We start from the raw sequence: 20156 nt of genomic DNA, 5'->3' as shown, positions 1-20156 counted from the left end.
CTGTTTGATCATTTGTTAAAGGAACTCACTATTAGAAGCCAAAAAATATTTGCCACAAAACAGTGGTACGCAACAAGAGAAAAAAATCACAGAAATGATCAATATGTGATGTATGCATGCATATGATTATTATAGTGGGTAAATTGTATGATTAAGCTGTGTGATTGGTATAATTAAAATGTCATCTTTGTAGCCCAAGAATTAATTTCCATATTAAATTGGACATTTTCTCTATTGACTTTCCTGCTTCAGAAAAGGCTAAGTCTTCAGGGTTGCTGCAAAGTGAATTTGATTAGTTACAGTGATCAGGATAGGAGTCTCTATCCTAGTCTCACTGTTCTTATTAACTTTAGATGCGAACTTCACACAGTTTAGAATAATCTATGATAAAAGCTTTGATGAAGAAATTGACTAAATCATAGTGGCCTTTGGGCATGTCTGTCTGTGGGAACAGGGTGGTTCCTGATTATTAATGTGCTGTGATAGAGCAAAGAAAGAAAGAACATCTTTATACTTGTTTGTATTTGTCAGGTAGCTGAGTAATCAAAAAATATCTACATGACATCCTAGAGAAAATAGCATTCTTAACAGTTAATTTGATAGTGTTATATTAATCAATGATTAGATGATATGAGACACTGGCTTTTTGGTTAAAAGCTTTTAATCCCACTGTTCAAGTAGTAAATAATAAAACCTGGAAATAAAAAAAAATGAATATTCCCAGATGATAAGGGATGAGATTGTTGAAGTAATAATCGGATATATTTGTTGTTCAAAGAAACATTAATAAATCTGTGTGTGTGTGTGTGTGTGTGTGTGTGTGTGTATTAATATCTAGAGATAATAACAAGGTATGAGCTAGCTCAGTGGATAGAGCATTTCCACACATTCATGATGACCTGACTTTGTTCCTTAGAACCCATGGTGGGGAAAACTATATTTAAAAGGAAATGCCTGTAATTCTAGAAGCAGGTGTTGCAGGCTATTAGAACAAATTGTGAATGAGATTGTGCTGTTTACTGGAAGGAAATTTTTCTAGTAGTGGTCTGGATCAGTCTTAGTGCATACCTTTAATCCCTCAGTCTGGAATACAGAAATGCAAATAGTATACACCTTTAATAAAAAACAATGGGTCCGCCTGGCTTGGGAGGCGGCCTCAGCCTCAGCAGCAGCGGTCGCCATCTTGGTTCCAGGACTCAGCAGAACTTAGGAAATTAGTCTGAACAGGTTAGAGGGTGCGCCAGAGAACCGGACAGCTTCTGGGACGGGCAGAAGCACAGAGCCGCTGAGGCAGCAGCCTGGGCGGGCCACAGACAACCGGCCACCATCCGGACCAGAGGACAGGTGTCCGCCTGGCTCAGGAGATGGCCTCAGCCTCAGGAGCAGCGGTCACCATCTTGGTTCCAGGACTCCCTGGAACTTAGGATTTTAGTCTGCACAGGTGAGAGTCTGCACCACAGAAGCTGACAGCTTCTGGGAACTGCCAAAGCAACACAGCTTCTGAGAGAGGCCCTGTTTTGGGCCTTCTTCTTCGACCAGGAGGAGGTCCAAAAACAAGATATCTGCGCACCTTCCCTGTAAGAGAGCTTGCCAGCAGAGAGTGCTCTGAGCACTGAAACTCAGAGGAGAGAATCTGTCTCCCAGGTCTGCTGAGAGACGGTAACAGAATCACCAGAAGAACAATCTCTAAACAGAGTCAACTATAACTACTAACTCCAGAGATTACCAGATTGCGAAAGGTAAACGGAGGAATCTTACTAACAGGAACCAAGACCACTCACCATCATCAGAACCCAGCACTCCCACTTCGCCCAGTCCAGGGCACCCCAACACACCCGAAAACCTAGACCTAGATTTAAAAGCATATCTCATGATGATGGTAGAGGACATCAAGAAGGACTTTAATAAATCACTTAAAGAAATACAGGAGAACACTGCTAAAGAGTTACAAGTCCTTAAAGAAAAACAGGAAAACACAATCAAACAGGTAGAAGTCCTTACAGAAAAAGAGGAAAAAACATACAAACAGGTGATGGAAATGAACAAAACCATACTAGACCTAAAAAGTGAAGTAGAAACAATAAAGAAAACTCAAAGTGAGGCAACACTGGAGATAGAAACCCTAGGAAAGAAATCTGAAACCATAGATTTGAGCATCAGCAACAGAATACAAGAGATGGAAGAGAGAATCTCAGGTGCAGAAGATTCCATAGAGAACATCGGCACAACAATCAAAGAAAATGGAAAATGCAAAAAGATCCTAACTCAAAATATCCAGGAAATCCAGGACACAATGAGAAGACCAAACCTACGGATAATAGGAGTGGATGAGAATGAAGATTTTCAACTCAAAGGACCAGCAAACATCTTCAACAAAATTATTGAAGAAAACTTCCCAAATATAAAGAAAGAGATACCTATGAACATACCAGAAGCCTACAGAACTCCAAATAGACTGGACCAGAAAAGAAATTCCTCCCGACACATAATAATCAGAACAACAAATGCACTAAATAAAGATAGAATACTAAAAGCAGTAAGGGAAAAAGGTCAAGTAACATACAAAGGCAAGCCTATCAGAATTACACCAGATTTTTCACCATAGACTATGAAAGCCAGAAGAGCCTGGACAGATGTTATACAGACACTAAGAGAACACAAATTCCAGCCCAGGCTACTATACCCAGCCAAACTCTCAATTACCATAGATGGAGAAACCAAAGTATTCCACGACAAAACCAAATTCTCACATTATCTCTCCACTAATCCAGCCCTTCAAAGGTTAATAACAGAAAAAAACCAATACAAGAACGGGAACAATGCCCTAGAAAAAACAAGAAGGTAATCCCTCAACAAACCTAAAAGAAGACAGCCACAAGAACAGAATGCCACCTTTAACAACAAAAATAACAGGAAGCAACAATTACTTTTCCTTAATATCTCTTAACATCAATGGTCTCAACTCCCCAATAAAAAGACATAGACTAACAAACTGGCTACACAAACAAGACCCAATATTTTGCTGTTTACAGGAGACACATCTCAGAGAAAAAGATAGACACTACCTCAGAATAAAAGGCTGGAAAACAATTTTCCAAGCAAATGGTCTGAAGAAACAAGCTGGAGTAGCCATTCTCATATCGAATAAAATCGCCTTCCAACTGAAAGTTATCAAAAAAGACAAGGAGAGGCACTTCTTACTTATCAAAGGTAAAATCTTTCAAGAGGAACTCTCAAATTTGAATATCTATGCTCCAAATGCAAGGGCAGCCACATTGATTAAAGAGACTTTAGTAAAGCTCAAACCATACATTGCACCTCACACAATAATAGTGGGAGACTTCAACACACCACTTTCACCAATGGACAGATCATGGAAACAGAAACTAAACAGGGACACACTGAAACTAACAGAAGTGATGAAACAAATGGATCTGACAGATCTCTACAGAACATTTTATCCTAAAACAAAAGGATATACCTTCTTCTCAGCACCTCATGGTACCTTCTCCAAAATTGACCACATAATAGGTCACAAAACAGGCCTCAACAGATTCAAAAATATTGAAATTGTCCCATGTATCCTATCAGATCACCATGCACTAAGGCTGATCTTCATTAACAAAAAAAAATAACAGAAAGCCAACACTCACGTGGAAACTGAACAACACTCTTCTCAATGATACCTTGGTCAAGGAAGGAATAAAGAAAGAAATTAAAGACTTTTTAGAGTTTAATGAAAATGAAGCCACAACGTACCCAAACCTTTGGGACACAATGAAAGCATTTCTAAGAGGGAAACTCATAGCTCTGAGTGCCTCCATGAAGAAATGGGAGAGAGCACATACTAGCAGCTTGACAACACATCTAAAAGCTCTAGAAAAAAAGGAAGCAAACTCACCCAAGAGGAGTAGACGGCAGGAAATAATCAAACTCAGGGGTGAAATCAACCAAGTGGAAACAAGAAGAACTATTCAAAGAATTAACCAAATGAGGAGTTGGTTCTTTGAGAAAATCAACAAGATAGATAAACCCTTAGCTAGACTCACTAGAGGGCACAGAGACAAAATCCTAATTAACAAAATCAGAACTGAAAAGGGAGACATAACAACAGATCCTGAAGAAATCCAAAACACCATCAGATCCTTCTACAAAAGGCTATACTCAACAAAACTGGAAAACCTGGACGAAATGGACAAATTTCTGGACAGATACCAGGTACCAAAGTTGAATCAGGATCAAGTTGACCTTCTAAACAGTCCCATATCCCCTAAAGAAATAGAAGCAGTTATAAATAGTCTCCCAGCCAAAAAAAGCCCAGGACCAGACGGGTTTAGTGCAGAGTTCTATCAGACCTTCAAAGAAGATCTAATTCCAGTTCTGCACAAACTTTTTCACAAGATAGAAGTAGAAAGTACTCTACCCAACTCATTTTATGAAGCCACTATTACTCTGAAACCTAAACCACAGAAAGATCCAACAAAGATAGAGAACTTCAGACCAATTTCTCTTATGAATATCGATGCAAAAATCCTCAATAAAATTCTCGCTAACCGAATCCAAGAACACATTAAAGCAATCATCCATCCTGACCAAGTAGGTTTTATTCCAGGAATGCAGGGATGGTTTAATATACGAAAATCCATCAATGTAATCCACTATATAAACAAACTCAAAGACAAAAACCACATGATCATCTCGTTGGATGCAGAAAAAGCATTTGACAAGATCCAACACCCATTCATGATAAAAGTTCTGGAAAGATCAGGAATTCAAGGCCCATACCTAAACATGATAAAAGCAATCTACAGCAAACCAGTAGCCAACATCAAAGTAAATGGAGAGAAGCTGGAAGCAATCCCACTAAAATCAGGGACTAGACAAGGCTGCCCACTTTCTCCCTACCTTTTCAACATAGTACTTGAAGTATTAGCCAGAGCAATTGGACAACAAAAGGAGATCAAGGGGATACAAATTGGAAAGGAGGAAGTCAAAATATCACTTTTTGCAGATGATATGATAGTATATATAAGTGACCCTAAAAATTCCACCAGAGAACTCCTAAACCTGATAAACAGCTTCGGTGAAGTAGCTGGATATAAAATTAACTCAAACAAGTCAATGGCCTTTCTCTACACAAAGAATAAACAGGCTGAGAAAGAAATTAGGGAAACAACACCCTTCTCAATAGTCACAAATAATATAAAATATCTCGGCGTGACTCTAAGGAAGTGAAAGATCTGTATGATAAAAACTTCAAGTCTCTGAAGAAAGAAATTAAAGAAGATCTCAGAAGATGGAAAGATCTCCCATGCTCATGGATTGGCAGGATCAATACTGTAAAAATGGCTATCTTGCCAAAAGCAATCTAGAGATTCAATGCAATCCCCATCAAAATTCCAACTCAATTCTTCAACGAATTAGAAGGAGCAATTTGCAAATTCATCTGGAATAACAAAAAACCTAGGATAGCAAAAAGTCTTCTCAAGGATAAAAGAACCTCTGGTGGAATCACCATGCCTGACCTAAAGCTTTACTACAGAGCAATTGTGGTAAAAACTGCATGGTACTGGTATAGAGACAGACAAGTAGACCAATGGAATAGAATTGAAGACCCAGAAATGAACCCACACACCTATGGTCACTTGATCTTCGACAAGGGAGCTAAAACCATCCAGTGGAAGAAAGACAGCATTTTCAACAAATGGTGCTGGCACAACTGGTTGTTATCATGTAGAAGAATGTGAATCGATCCATACTTATCTCCTTGTACTAAGGTCAAATCTAAGTGGATCAAAGAACTTCACATAAAACCAGAGACACTGAAACTTATAGAGGAGAAAGTGGGGAAAAGCCTTGAAGATATGGGCACAGGGGAAAAATTCCTGAACAGAACAGCAATGGCTTGTGCTGTAAGATTGAGAATTGACAAATGGGACCTAATGAAACTCCAAAGTTTCTGCAAGGCAAAAGACACTGTCAATAAGACAAAGAGACCACCAACAGATTGGGAAAGGATCTTTACCTATCCTAAATCAGATAGGGGACTAATATCCAACATATATAAAGAACTCAAGAAGGTGGACTTCAGAAAATCAAACAACCCCATTAAAAAATGGGGCTCAGAACTGAACAAAGAATTCTCCCCTGAGGAATACCGAATGGCAGAGAAGCACCTGAAAAAATGTTCAACATCCTTAATCATCAGGGAAATGCAAATCAAAACAACCCTGAGATTCCACCTCACACCAGTCAGAATGGCTAAGATCAAAAATTCAGGTGACAGCAGATGCTGGCGAGGATGTGGAGAAAGAGGAACACTCCTCCATTGTTGGTGGGATTGCAGGCTTGTACAACCACTCTGGAAATCCGTCTGGCGGTTCCTCAGAAAATTGGACATAGTACTACCGGAGGATCCAGCAATACCTCTCCTGGGCATATATCCAGAAGATGCCCCAACTGGTAAGAAGGACACATGCTCCACTATGTTCATAGCAGCCTTATTTATAATAGCCAGAAGCTGGAAAGAACCCAGATGCCCCTCAACAGAGGAATGGATACAGAAAATGTGGTACATCTACACAATGGAGTACTACTCAGCTATTAAAAAGAATGAATTTATGAAATTCCTAGCCAAATGGATGGACCTGGAGGGCATCATCCTGAGTGAGGTAACACATTCACAAAGGAACTCACACAATATGTACTCACTGATAAGTGGATATTAGCTCAAAACCTAGGATACCCAAGATATAAGACACAATTTCCTAAACATATGAAACTCAAGAAAAATGAAGACTGAAGTGTGGACACTATGCACCTCCTTAGAAGTGGGAACAAAACACCCTTGGAAGGAGTTACAGAGACAAAGTTTGGAGCTGAGATGAAAGGATGGACCATGTAGAGACTGCCTTATCCAGGGATCCACCCCATAATCAGCATCCAAACGCTGACACCATTGCATACACTAGCAAGATTTTATCGAAAGGACCCAGATGTAGCTGTCTTTTGTGAGACTATGCCGGGGCCTAGCAAACACAGAAGTGGATGCCCACAGTCAGCTAATGGATGGATTACAGGGCTCCCAATGGAGGAGCTAGAGAAAGTACCCAAGGAGCTAAATGGATCTGCAACCCTATAGGTGGATCAACATTATGAACTATCCAGTACCCCGGAGCTCTTGACTCTAGCTGCATATGTATCAAAAGATGGCCTAGTCAGCCATCACTGAAAAGAGAGGCCCATTGGACACGCAAACTGTATATGCCCCAGAACAGGGGAACGCCAGGGCCAAAAAGGGGGAGTGGGCGGGTAGGGGAGTGGGGGTGGGTGGGTATGGGGGACTTTTGGTATAGCATTTGAAATGTAAATGAGCTAAATACCTAATAAAAAATGGAAAGAAAAAAAAAACAATGAAGAAAAAAATACTTTATCTTTGAAAAAAGCACCCATGTTTGGAAAAGATTTCTAATTGAATGGCAAACAAGATAATGAATCAGAGAAACATTTGGCAAAATATGATATTTTACACAATTCTCAAAGGGGAGCTACTTGAGGGATCAATGAAGAGAGATAGAGGAGGAAGCAGTTTTGTCAGGACAGCTTATAGAGACAGGATAAAGGGTGAATAAGGTAGATACAGGTGAAGACAGATGAGTCTGAGAATGAAAAGGAGCTAGAAGATTAGATTGCCATAGTTAGTTTAGGGTAAGCAGAATTGTCAGAGGCCAAGAGAGAATCCAGATTTAATCTGTCAGTTTGGAGAAACGTTTTAGCAAAAATAGCTGAATTGAATCAGTCATATAGAAATCAGAAAACAATTAGTAAGTGGTGAGCTTATTTAATAATAAGTCTCAGAGGCTGAAAGCATTCTAGAACTAGATAATATTGCATAAAGTGTAGAAGCTTCCAGGACTAGCTCTAAGGTTGTAGACAGAGGTAGTAAGCCTTGGAGACCACAATTACATCAGACAAATAAAAGATATGTTTACACCCCAGAGGCAATACTTGAGGATAGCTGACCAGTTAGCAGCCCAGTCAAATATCCAAGCTCCAAAGTCAGTGAAAAAACATGTCTTAAAACTTCAAATGGAGAATAGTTGAAGAGGACAGCTGACTTTGAATTATTGGCCTACACACAATTTTTTTTTTGGCACACACACACACACACGAACTTGTATGTGTACACTGGAGAAATATTAATTTTAGAAAATATATTGGAGAAACAAGAAACGAATATTGAATTTCAACCCTATGATAAAATAAAGTCTAAATAATGCAAATTACACAACAACTGGGTTTCATGAAAAATCAGGCCATATAACTAAGGCTGTTTTTCTCTGACATTATAGAAAGAAGTAGCAAGACCTAGAGAATCATGGACAAGAGCAGGTATTTGGCTTAGAATTTATGTTTAAAGCAAGAATGTGCTGATCTGGGCAGGTCAGTAGTACCTATTAAAACAGAACTGTACATCTTAGACAGTGGGAACAGGAAGCAAGGATTAAGATCTCAATATAAGTGCAAGTAAAAGGCTGTTGCTGACCATGCCAGTGCAGAGTTGACTAGTTCCTCTTGGCAAAAGTTGTCAATTCAGTGTTCCATTTACTTCAGTTACATCAAAATATTTGTCTTCTAAACAGCTCCATCACAAAGGCTGGAAACAAATTATAGTCTCTCCTTTGTGGCTCTCTAGTTATATAACAGATCTCCAGACCTAAGAACAGAAAATGTCATGTTATAGGCACCATCTGACTTTAAAACCCTGTACATAGGTCCCAACATTTGCCAAAAATGGCATCAAAGATCTAATCCATCAAAGACCTAGTCCGTAGTTTTGTAGTTCCAGGATGTAAGAAAGTCCCCAAATGTGCTAACTTTGCTTTTTGGCTTCTGTAGTTCTTCTTCTTGCTAACAGGATGTGACTCTATGCATAAGACATAGAGAACTGTGAAGATTGGGGCTGCATGATTTAGGCAAATTTCCATGCTGTTGCCAACCAGTGATAAAAAAGTTTTATTTATTTTTATTTTTTTTCATTAATAATGTCCATGAGTGTTCTGTGGTGGATTTAATTTGTAACACTCAAACCAAAATATGAACCTTTATATTTCCACTTAAGTAAGAAGGACCAGGTCTCAAAAATGGCCAATGGCTTACTACAACACCCAGTCATAAATTCCCAGAGCATGAATACAAAGTCAGGTGTAGCTTACATTATTAACCACATTTTTCTTTTTGGTCATGTATGTGGCCCTGAAAACAACTCCACATTAGTTCTGGAACGTTGTAAACTTCCTTGCAGCAACAAAGACATTTAAAGAAATGTGTGTACACGCCCTCTGCCTATCAAACTATAGAAACAACAGAGTTCAAGCAACTAAAGGTTTTTCAGAAGTTTCATTGCAGGGAGGAGGAAAAGTTTGAGGCACTGAAGCCAACCAGATGTGTAGCTTTTCTCCCAGAAGGACATTTCAGACAATGCTAATAACTACTGATACTACTCTAAAGGACAGAACGGAGGTAAGACAGTGATGGTTCAGTGATAGATGAGACTACATCTTGTCCATGAGTGCTTAGTTATACACACCCATTGCTTTCTCATCAAACCTAAACCTCATCTCAGCTGCTTGAAGGAAGATGTACCAAGCAAGTTGTGACCCCATTGTTCCTCTCTCCTACTCAGTCACATTGAATCAATTTTTATCTGTTTTATACTGATCCTATCTTTTAATTAGGCTATTGAGCACAGATACAGAAACCTGATTTTTTTAGGGCTGCAGGGGACAAAATCTCTGACCCTAGCAGCTCCAGTAAGGACAGTGAGAATCAATCCCTATCAGCTCCTTTCTGAACTGAGGTATATTACCGTTTTGCCTTTTTAAAACAATCAAGCATATTGTGTAGGCTATAAATAGAAAATGGAAAGTGTTGGCATATCAGAAGAGCTTGTGATTCTGGTCAGAGAAATACTGGTATATCAGTTTAACACTGGAAACTCAGGTAGATAATTCAGACCCTTATAAGAAAGATGGCACTACTCTGTAAACAATTTTGAGGATCACAAAGATAAGTATTCAAAATGGGAAGAATAAAGTAAAATGTTGGTTTTTATCTTTGGAAAATTGTCAAAGACTGTGAGATTTATGACACCACCAAGACTCTGAACAGAGATGGAGTATATCTTTTGACCAGCAGTTGGAAAGAAGACATCATTGAGGAGAGCTGCACTTCCTGAAATGTGCGTAGGCCTTGTAATATCCTCTTTAAGAAGTTGAAAGCAGAAATCTACCATCTTATGGAGGAAAAATGTCATGTCTAGTGGGGGCAAAACCTGGAAAACATTCTCATGGGTGTGTTTACAGATACCTTGGCAAACTTATTGATTGCATGCCTCTAGCACAAAATGAAATTCCAACTCTGAGAGACTGCCTTTGCTGACATCTGAACACTATCTCCAAGAAGGTCGGTATGTCCCTATAAGAAGACTTTCTTCACATTGCAAGTGTAGGAAGACATTAGATTATAGATACAGTCTAACTATTCTGGAGTTAACAATTAAAACACTCACAATTACTTGTTATTTATTCTTGCCTTTCAAAACCAAGGCTTTATGTTGGCTAACTTCCAATTGCAAAATGCTAGTGAGAGCGTGCTCTCTCTTTCTCTCTCTCTCTCTGTCTCTCTGTCTCTCTCTCTCTGTCTCTCTCTCTCTCACTCACTCTCTCTCTGATTCTCACTCTTTCTGTATTTGTACATAAATAAGCAAACATTTGTATGAGGTTTCTTTGTATGCAAATATGTTTCTAAAACTATTAGTGCCTCATGTATCCCATTTGTGCCTGTATCCCATTTGGTATCATTTCTTCTGTCTGTTTTGCCCTATTTTGGATTGTTTTCATTTTACCTAATTTTATTTTGTTGTTATTATTTTTAGATCTGTGTTTTCCTTCTTATGAGAATAAGAAAAAAAGTGTGAATTAGGTTGGTGGGGAAGTCAGGAGGATCTGGGAGGAGTTGGAGGAGAAGCAAACATAATTAGAATATATTGTGTAAAATATATTTTTCTTGCTCCAAGAAAAATTGACAGGTAAATGTGACATGATTCTGATATTCCAATTTAAGATTTTTAGATGAGAGTGGATGCTGATTAGTGGGCCCATTGCTTTATATTCCTACTGTTCAAGACAGGTCAGTTAACCCTTGGGATTGAAACCACTCTGTTGATTAGTTTTCATTCCTTAGTTAATTGTAGTTAAATGTGCAATTAGAATAACTCACAATATTCCAAATAGCAAGCATAATGACTCTGAAAGTGAGTGTTGCTTTTGTATGTTGCCTGAACAGAATATCTGAAGATGCTACCAATGCCTAAGTAATCTGAGTAACTCCAAACCTCTTCAGATACACAGTCTATGTCTTGATAGAACAATGAGTAGGTAATGGAGCTGAGAGGGAAGTTGTAGTCTCATATTGTGTAAGGATGAATCTGCACTCTGCAATATAGAAAAGTATCTGTATATCCATATTGTTATCAGCTTAGTATATAAACATCGTTAATGGTCTGCTTGTATGAGTTAATTTCCTCTAGCCCAAATGGCCTTAGCATAGTGCACAGCTAGTACTAGGAGACACCAGTTAGATTCAGTGTTTAATGAAGCACCCCTGAAATGATGATGCCAAAGAATTAGAAAATAATGCAGTAGATGATAAAGAGAGAATAACCAATACCAACTCAACTCAAAGCTGACCATAAGACCAGATGAATAAGGCTGAGTTTGGAAATTACTGATGAACTCTGTCTCTCTGCCCTTAGATAGCCTGATCCCTATAAAGTATGGAAGGAGTAAGAAGTCACATTTTCTCAGGTCACGGTGATGTTTTAATTCATTGAATCCTAGTTCCATGAACAAAAATAATCTTCAACTTTCAATTCCTATCCTTGGGGCTATACTTATTCAAGCCACTACAGTGGGTAAATTAAAACAGCTACTACAAACTCTGAAAAACTGAGTCTGAATCCTGAGAAATACACAGTGAAAGGAGAGGCAAATTCTGCAAGGTGTCCTCTGATCTCCACATTGTGGCACACACCAACAAATCCCCAAGAAAAACATACAATAAAAAATTAAATTTCTTAAAATTTAAAATCTTATATTAATTTAATCCAACTATTTTTTTGGCTCAGGATTGAAAATCTTTATGACAGATGAAGAACAAAGAACTGGTGCCCAATTGTGAAGATTTAGTAGTGAAGATTAAGGATGTTGCTGTCTTGCATGTTACAGAGGATTTGATAAGCATTTCCTTTGCTCAAGGTTTTCATTCTCTTTTATTGTAACAAATTTCATTGTAAGGCCAATTGAGAGCATTCTCCTTTTTATGCTGCAGTGAAATAACCTGAAAGTTGGAATTTGGGTAAGATTTGCTTAGTTTCTCTTTTTTCTCTTTAGTGGAATCTAATCTAATTATAGTGAACCATATCATCTAGATAATATTATAAGACATTTTAGAAAAATAGTAAATAAACGAAGTTGAAAATGACTTTTAAAAATGAATCTGGCAGATAAATAAGGTCCTACCCTCAGAGTAAAATATAACCATGTAGGCTCTGTGAGGTTTGGAATGATTTTATGGAATTAAATTGTTTCATGTGTTTGTGTCTATCTACGTTCAGATGTTTGAATATAACCCCAAGTTGATGTGTTAATAAATGGATCCCTCTAAAGATCATTCAATCTTGAAAGCTGTCTTCTGATTGTGATTTATAATCTTACTCAGGGGCCACCTTTCTCTGTCACGATGTGGGGTATATATCACTAGAAGATTACAATTGGCCAGATTTTCATCCATGTGAGAAAATGCCTAACATAAACAACTGAAGAGATGAAGGGCTCCTTTGATTGATAACTTCAGAGGTTACCATCCATTTTATCCAGCATTTGCCATTGTTTCTGGGTCATGCAATGAAGATCTTGATAGAAGAAAAGTTCTGGATGAATAGAGCTTGGTAGCCATGAAGAAGCAAACAGATATTGGAATGAACCAAGACAAGATATATGCCAAGAACATGCTACCAGTGACCTACTTCCGTTAGTAATCCTTGCCTCCCCAATTCCAGGACTTTTCAATCAATGACATCTATTCATAATACAATAAATTCTCTCTTATCAATTGTCTGTCAACCAAGCAACCAAAATAAAGAGTCTTAGGGTACATTGATAGTAGATCATCTATGTCTTCAGTACTGAAAGTAGCTTATGCTTTTGTCTAGAAATTTAGCCAGCTGAAGAAATTATAAGTATTATAAGGGATTAAGTCGATATTCAAATTCCTTATTCTACTATAGCAGTGGGTTCCAAACCCATACTCTGGGAAATGTAAGCTGTATTACCTCAACAGTGACAGGTAGAAACGTGACACCCTTAAACACATTCACTCTGATGTCACAATTGCAATTTGTGGATTGGATTAATAACTTTTCTTGTTGTTGTGACAAAATAACTGATAAAGACTGTTAGATCATAGGTTGAAAGTACATGGTACCAGAAGTATGAGGCCACTGATTACATCAACAGGCAGGGAGCAGAGAGTGATGAATGCTATGCTCAGTTTACTTTTTCCTTTTATTCAGTTCAGAACACCAATCCATTTGGATGGTGTTACCCATATTCTCCCTTGGTTTCTAAGAAATCTTGCATAGACATAATTTATTGTAAATATTAATCCTGTCAAATTGACAGTAAAGATTACTTGCCACAGAAATACATTGTTAAAAAGTTTATTGTCTATCAAAGTTTTTCCGGAAGCCCTCATGCAAGCAGAACACTGGTAAGTATAAAGAAATAAAACTAATATTTGCTCTTGTGTGATAAGAAATTCATTTCAAAACTGCCTAAATAGCATCATCAATACCAGTGTGAAAAACATTCATGATTTTTTTTTAAAAAATCAAATTGTAGAAGTAAGGGAAAATATAGATTTTATGATGTCAGTAATCATGTGCAATTATATATTTTTGGAAAGACTGACTTGCATTATCTTTGAATTATAACATTGTTTCCGTGCTGCAGCAGAATAAAAGAATATTTGGGTATGTGTGAGCTGAAAAGTTCTCATGTGTTTTTCTACATACCTCACATTGTCTTTAAAAAAATGAATCTGTTTATAGTTTTATGATTCCATCTGATGCCTTTTAATCTTTACAGAGCTACAGAAAATGGAGGTGATTAGATACTCCAAAATAAGATTTTTTTTGAAATTCAGAAAAGTTCCATTTTTTATATCACTCATTATTTTCTTTGAAAAGCAATAATACTCCTGGTTCCTCTTAGCCATCTCTTTCCAATGTGTTCTGTTATGTATCATTAGTTAACAGGTAGCTGGGTGAAGGTTGGCCTACATCCAAGATAATGATTGCTTTTTATATGCTCTTTGTTGGTAGCTCTGTAAACAATGCCTTCTGCTTTTAATGAGTGGAATTCAAAATGATTAATTATCAGATTATTAATAGATGGTGTTACTGAGAGGTAAATAGTAAAGAGTCAATTAAACAAATGTGCACTGTTGTGTTTACTACAAAATCAAATAGCATTTCTAACTGTGCTGCTGCTGCACCTTTTCTGGGTAATAAATGAATATCTATTTGCCTAAATAACGCATTAGTGGCTGAAAATAAATATTCTTCTCATGTCTAGCTTAGTGATCCAGTGAGTTGATTGGAGTTCCTCACAAAATGAGGGGTGAAGCATTTCTTATATGGACAGTTTTGAAAGAAGTACAAACCCATCAGTGGAAAGTCAGCCACTGAAGAACTATCGGCTGTTCTTCTACATGTGAGCAATTCTCCTTTCCCCAGAAGCCTCACTTATTTATAATTGGAAATAGTCTTATAAATGTTTCTTTAGTTTGATAAAATTTGTCTGCCTAGGTAGAATTATGTGTTTAATATACTTCCTGAGTCATAAGAGCCTTCCTTTTTCTTACAGAAGAGACCACTTTAATTTTGAGGAAATAGCTTCACAACCACTGTGGTTTGGTTATCAGGTAGCTATTGTCACTTAGAAAGCAGAGACTTTGCATTGGGTCTATAAAAAGCAATGACAGGCATCATAGCAGGACACTTTTCAACACAACTGCCATCTAAGTTGAGATATCATGGTATGTCACTTGAAAAAAATGCAAGTTCCTTAAAACATGAACCTCACACATCATCTACTAAACAGTAGTTGTAATAAATATTTGTGGGGATGAATAAAGATTAAATAATACAGTGCACAAAAGCAATTGGCAAAATGCCAATCATATACTGTTAATTCAATCTGTGTTTCATATTCCCTTCCTTCTGCAATGTTCAGAACACAACATTTTTTGGAGATTGAGAATACTCAAAGATAGTGGAAATGGTAAAAGTTCTTTTCTGTCTCTGATATGCAATAATATAGAAAATAAAAAATATCCTCAATCCTTGTGCCAAAATAGCCACATTTGCTTCCATGGTCACCACAATAAGCTATTATATTTTTAAAAATTAAGAAACAAATGGGTATACTTTCAGCATATGTGATCAATCTCCACATGACCCCCACCTGGCAATCATGTTGGCCTATGGAGTCAAATTTAGGTGGGACACATTTCCATAACCACCTTTAGATGCAGAGATATTTCACCAGCCCTGGACATTATAATTTTATTGATTTAATGAGCAATGGATCTGCTTCTGAGTGAACTGAACAGCATGTTTTTAGTACACCACAAAAATATGGTTAAGACTACACATACAAAATTTTGCAACTGTTTTACTATAAACTTCCAAAGTCCTATCTTAGAACTTATTAGATATATTTGTGATATTGTAAAATGAATATGGTTAATGTAAAAGCATGCTTAAGTATGAATAATTGAAATACCCAGTTAGCTTCAGATTATTTGGAAAAAATATTCTTATTCTCATTTTTTGTGTGAGGAATATATGTTGAGGTTTGGTCTTTTGCTATGTGCTATAATGCTAAATACTGGCAGCCAAGGTCTGGTTGCTCCCAGGGACAAGGGATTCTTCATGTACATTGTGACCCTGCTCCTTAAATTAAAACTATTTATTAATAAAATTGCTGACAGCCAATAGATATGCAGAACAGAGATAGGCACAGTTGGTGGTTCTTGGGCTTGTGGTCTGAGAGGAAACACTGGAGGGAGATGTAGAATGTCGAGAAAAGGAAGACACCATGGCTTGGGTACATCATGGCTATGAGAAGTGGCCAACTGAAATTAAGAACAGCCTAGATGGAACATGACAAATTTGGAATTTATGGGTGGGGAAATAAGTTCCAATAGCTTAGAGAGGAGATAATCTTCCCAGCTCTAGTGCTGATTAAGGCATAATAATAATAATAATAATAATAATAATAATAATAACAATAAAAGTAATGTGTCTTATATAGGACCTGAATGATCAAAGGTCAGGCAGAAAGATCCAATTGAGATTAAATATTTTATACAAGAAACATGTTTGTAGTACACCAGCTGAAACTCAAAGAAACTTTAAGATTTATTTTAGCTGCAATGCCTTGTCTGTCTTTAATGATGTGGTTTGAATGTCAAATTCCCACCTGATAAACTCAGGTTTTTTAATTACTTGGTCCTCATCTGGGAAGCTATGTATGTAGGTTATAGATCCTTCAGAAAAAGGAGACTTGCTAGAGGTAATTAGTATTGTGGATTTGGCTTTGAGGGTTTTTTTGTTTTGTTTTGTTTTGTTTTGTTTTGTTTTGTTTTTGTTTTGTTTTGTTTTGTTTTGTTTTTGACTTAAAATTTTAGTATTGTCTACAATACAATTTTTTTTCAGAAGCACACCTTACCCCATGTGTATTGATGTCTAATAATAGTGGAGCCAATTTTTGAGTCCCTATGTAAATGCAGTCCTTGAATACCAACTTCCTCTTATCTTTCTTTCCTTTACAAGCTGTTGCTAACTTACTTTGGAGTTTGAGATTCGGTTTACTTTTCTACAGTAAAGATTGCTAACTTAAGGGGATTTATTTTTCCTTTTTTTTCTTTTGTATTAGGTATTTTCCTCATTTACATTTCCCATGCTATCCCAAAAGTCCCCATACCCACCCCCAACTCCCCTACCTACCCATTCTCACTTTTTGGCCCTGGCATTCCCCTGTACTGGGGCATATAATGTTTGCAAGTCCAATGGGCCTCTCTTTCCAGTGATGGCCAAGTAGGCCATCTTTTGATACATATGCAGCTAGAGTCAAGAGCTCCGGGGTACTGGTTAGTTCATAATGTTGTTCCACCTATAGGGTTGCAGATCTCTTTAGCTCCTTGGGTATTTTCTCTAGCTCCTCCATTGGGGGCCCTGTGAGCCATCCAATAACTGACTGTGAGCATCCACTTATGTGTTTGCTAGGCCCCGGCCTAGTCTCATAAGAGACAGCTATATCTGGGTCCTTTCAGCAAAATCTTGCTAGTGTATGCAATAGTGTCATCGTTTGGAGGCTGATTATGGGATGGATCTCTGGATATGGCAGTCACTAGTGGTCCATCCTTTTGTCTCAGCTCCAATCTTTGTCTCTGTAACTCCTTCCATGGGTGTTTTGTTCCCAATTCTAAGAAGGGGCAAAGAGTCCACTCATGGGTCTTCCTTATTGAGTTTCATGTGTTTTGCAAATTGTAACTTATATCTTGGGTATTCTGGGTTTCTGGGCTAATAACCACTTATCAGTAAGTACATATCATTTGAGTTCTTTTGTGATTGGGTTACCTCACTCAGGATAATGCCTTCCAGGTCCAACCATTTGCCTAGGAATTTTATAAATTCATTCTTTTTAATAGCTGAGTAGTACATCATTGTGTAAATATTCCACATTATTTTGTATCCATTCCTCTCTTGAGGGGCATCTGGGATCTTTCCAGCTTCTGGCTATTATAAATAAGGCTGCTATGAACATAGTGGAGCATGTTTCTTTCTTACTAGTTGGAACATCTTCTGGATATATGCCCAGGAGAGGTATTGCTGGATCCTCTGGTAGTACCATGTCCAATTTTCTGAGAAACCGCCAGACTGATTTCCAGAGTGGTTGTACAAGCTGACAATCCCACCAACAGTGGAAGAGTGTTCCTCTTTCTCCACATCCTCGCCAGCATCTGCTGTCACCTGAATTTTTGATCTTAGTCATTCTGATTGGTATGAGATGGAATCTCAGTGTTGTTTTGATTTGCATTTCCCTGATGATTAAGGATGCTGAACATATTTTCAGGTGTTTCTCAGCCAGTCGTTATTCTTCAGGTGAGAATTCTTTGTTTAGCACTGAGCCCCATTTTTCAATGGTGTTATTTGATTTTCTGGAGTCCACCTTCTTGAGTTCTTTATATATAGTGGATATTAGTCCTCTATCTGATTTAGGATAGGTAAAGACCCTTTCCCAATCTGTTGATGGCCTTTTTTTCTTATTGACAGTGTCTTTTGCCTTACAAAAGCTTTGCATTTTCATGAGGTCCCATTTGTTGATTCTTGATCTTACAGCACAAGCCATTGCTGTTCTATTAGGAATTTTTCCCTATGCCAATATCTTCGAGGCTTTTCCCCACTTTCTCCTCTATAAGTTTCAGTTTCTCTGGTTTTATGTGGAGCTCCTTGATCCACTTAGATTTGACCTTAGTACAAGGAGATAGAAATGGATCAATTTGCATTCTTCTACATGATAACCACCAGTTGTGCCATCACCATTTGTTAAAAATCCTGTCTTTTTTCTACTGGGTGGTTTTAGCTCCCTTGTTGAAGATCAAGTGACTATAGGTGTGTGGGTTCATTTCTGGGTCTTCAATTCTATTCCATTGGTCTACTTGTCTGTTGTTATAACAGTACTATGCCGTTTTTATCACAACTACTCTGTAGTACAGCTTTAGGTCAGGCATGGTGATTCCATGAGAGGTTCTTTTATCCTTGAGAAGAGTTTTTGCTATTCTAGGTTTTTTGTTATTCCAGATGAATTTGCAGATTGCTCTTTCTAATTCGTTGAAGAATTGAGTTGGAATTTTGATGGGGATTGCATTGAATCTGTAGATTTCTTTTGGCAAGATAGCCATTTTTACTATATTTATACTGCCAATCCATGAGCATGGGAGATCTTTCCATTTTCTGAGATCTTCTTTAATTTCTTTTTTCAGAGACTTGAAGTTCTTATCATACAGATCTTTCACTTCTTTAGTTAGAGTCACGCCAAGGTATTTTATACTATTTGTGACTATTGATAAGGGTGATGTTTCCCTAATTTCTTTCTCAGCCTGTTTATTCTTTGTGTAGAGAAAGGCCATTGACTTGTTTGAGTTAATTTTATATCCAGCTACTTCATTGAAGCTGTTTATCAGTTTTAGGTGTTCTCTGGTGTAATTTTTAGGGTCACTTATATATACTATCATATCATCTGCATAAGCAGTCCTACATCCTCTTCAGTCTGCCTTTTGATTTAGTATACAATGTGATCAGCTATCCTAGTTTTTCTGCTGTCTTGCCTTCCATATAATGATGTACTCATTTTTCTATATGCCAAAATAAACCATCTCTCCTTTAAGTTGTTTTTGTCAGAGTATTTTATCAAAACAGATAAACAAAGCCAAAATCTTCACTTTGAACAGCCCTAGAAGGTGACATTTTACATTTTCTAAAATTCTATCCATGAACTCTCAAATCATTGTACTAAATTAATGAAGAAAGAAGACATTTTCATTCAATAAATAAAAAACTAAATTATAATCATATAGCTAATGTGAATTTTCATTCATTAAATAAAAAAACTATATTATAATCATATAACTACAAATGCTAGCTCAAGCTCTTTCTAGGAATGGTGCAACAGCATGGCTTCATTTGGTTTTCTGTATTGAAGGCTTCCCCTGTGCTAAAAGCAAAAAAACACCTTTGTCCACTAAATAGTTGACAGCTTTTTGTTCTGTTCTGTTTTATTTTCTTTTGTTAATAGGCTTCAATTTTTAAAATCTGTTTTTAATAGGATCCTTAAATGCTTTGATCCTCCTTCTAGCCTAACAGCTAAAGGTAGGGAGATAGTAAATGGAATAAGACAATGTAGACCTGTTTAAAATCAGTTCTTTGAGGTGATTCCAATCTGTTTGTAAGGATACCAGTAGTCCAG

Source organism: Mus musculus, chromosome 1, assembly GCF_000001635.26.
Source record: "Mus musculus strain C57BL/6J chromosome 1, GRCm38.p6 C57BL/6J".
Lineage (NCBI taxonomy): Eukaryota > Metazoa > Chordata > Mammalia > Rodentia > Muridae > Mus > Mus musculus.
The sequence above is the reverse complement of the archived record's forward strand: the minus strand, read 5'-3'. Positions refer to the sequence as shown.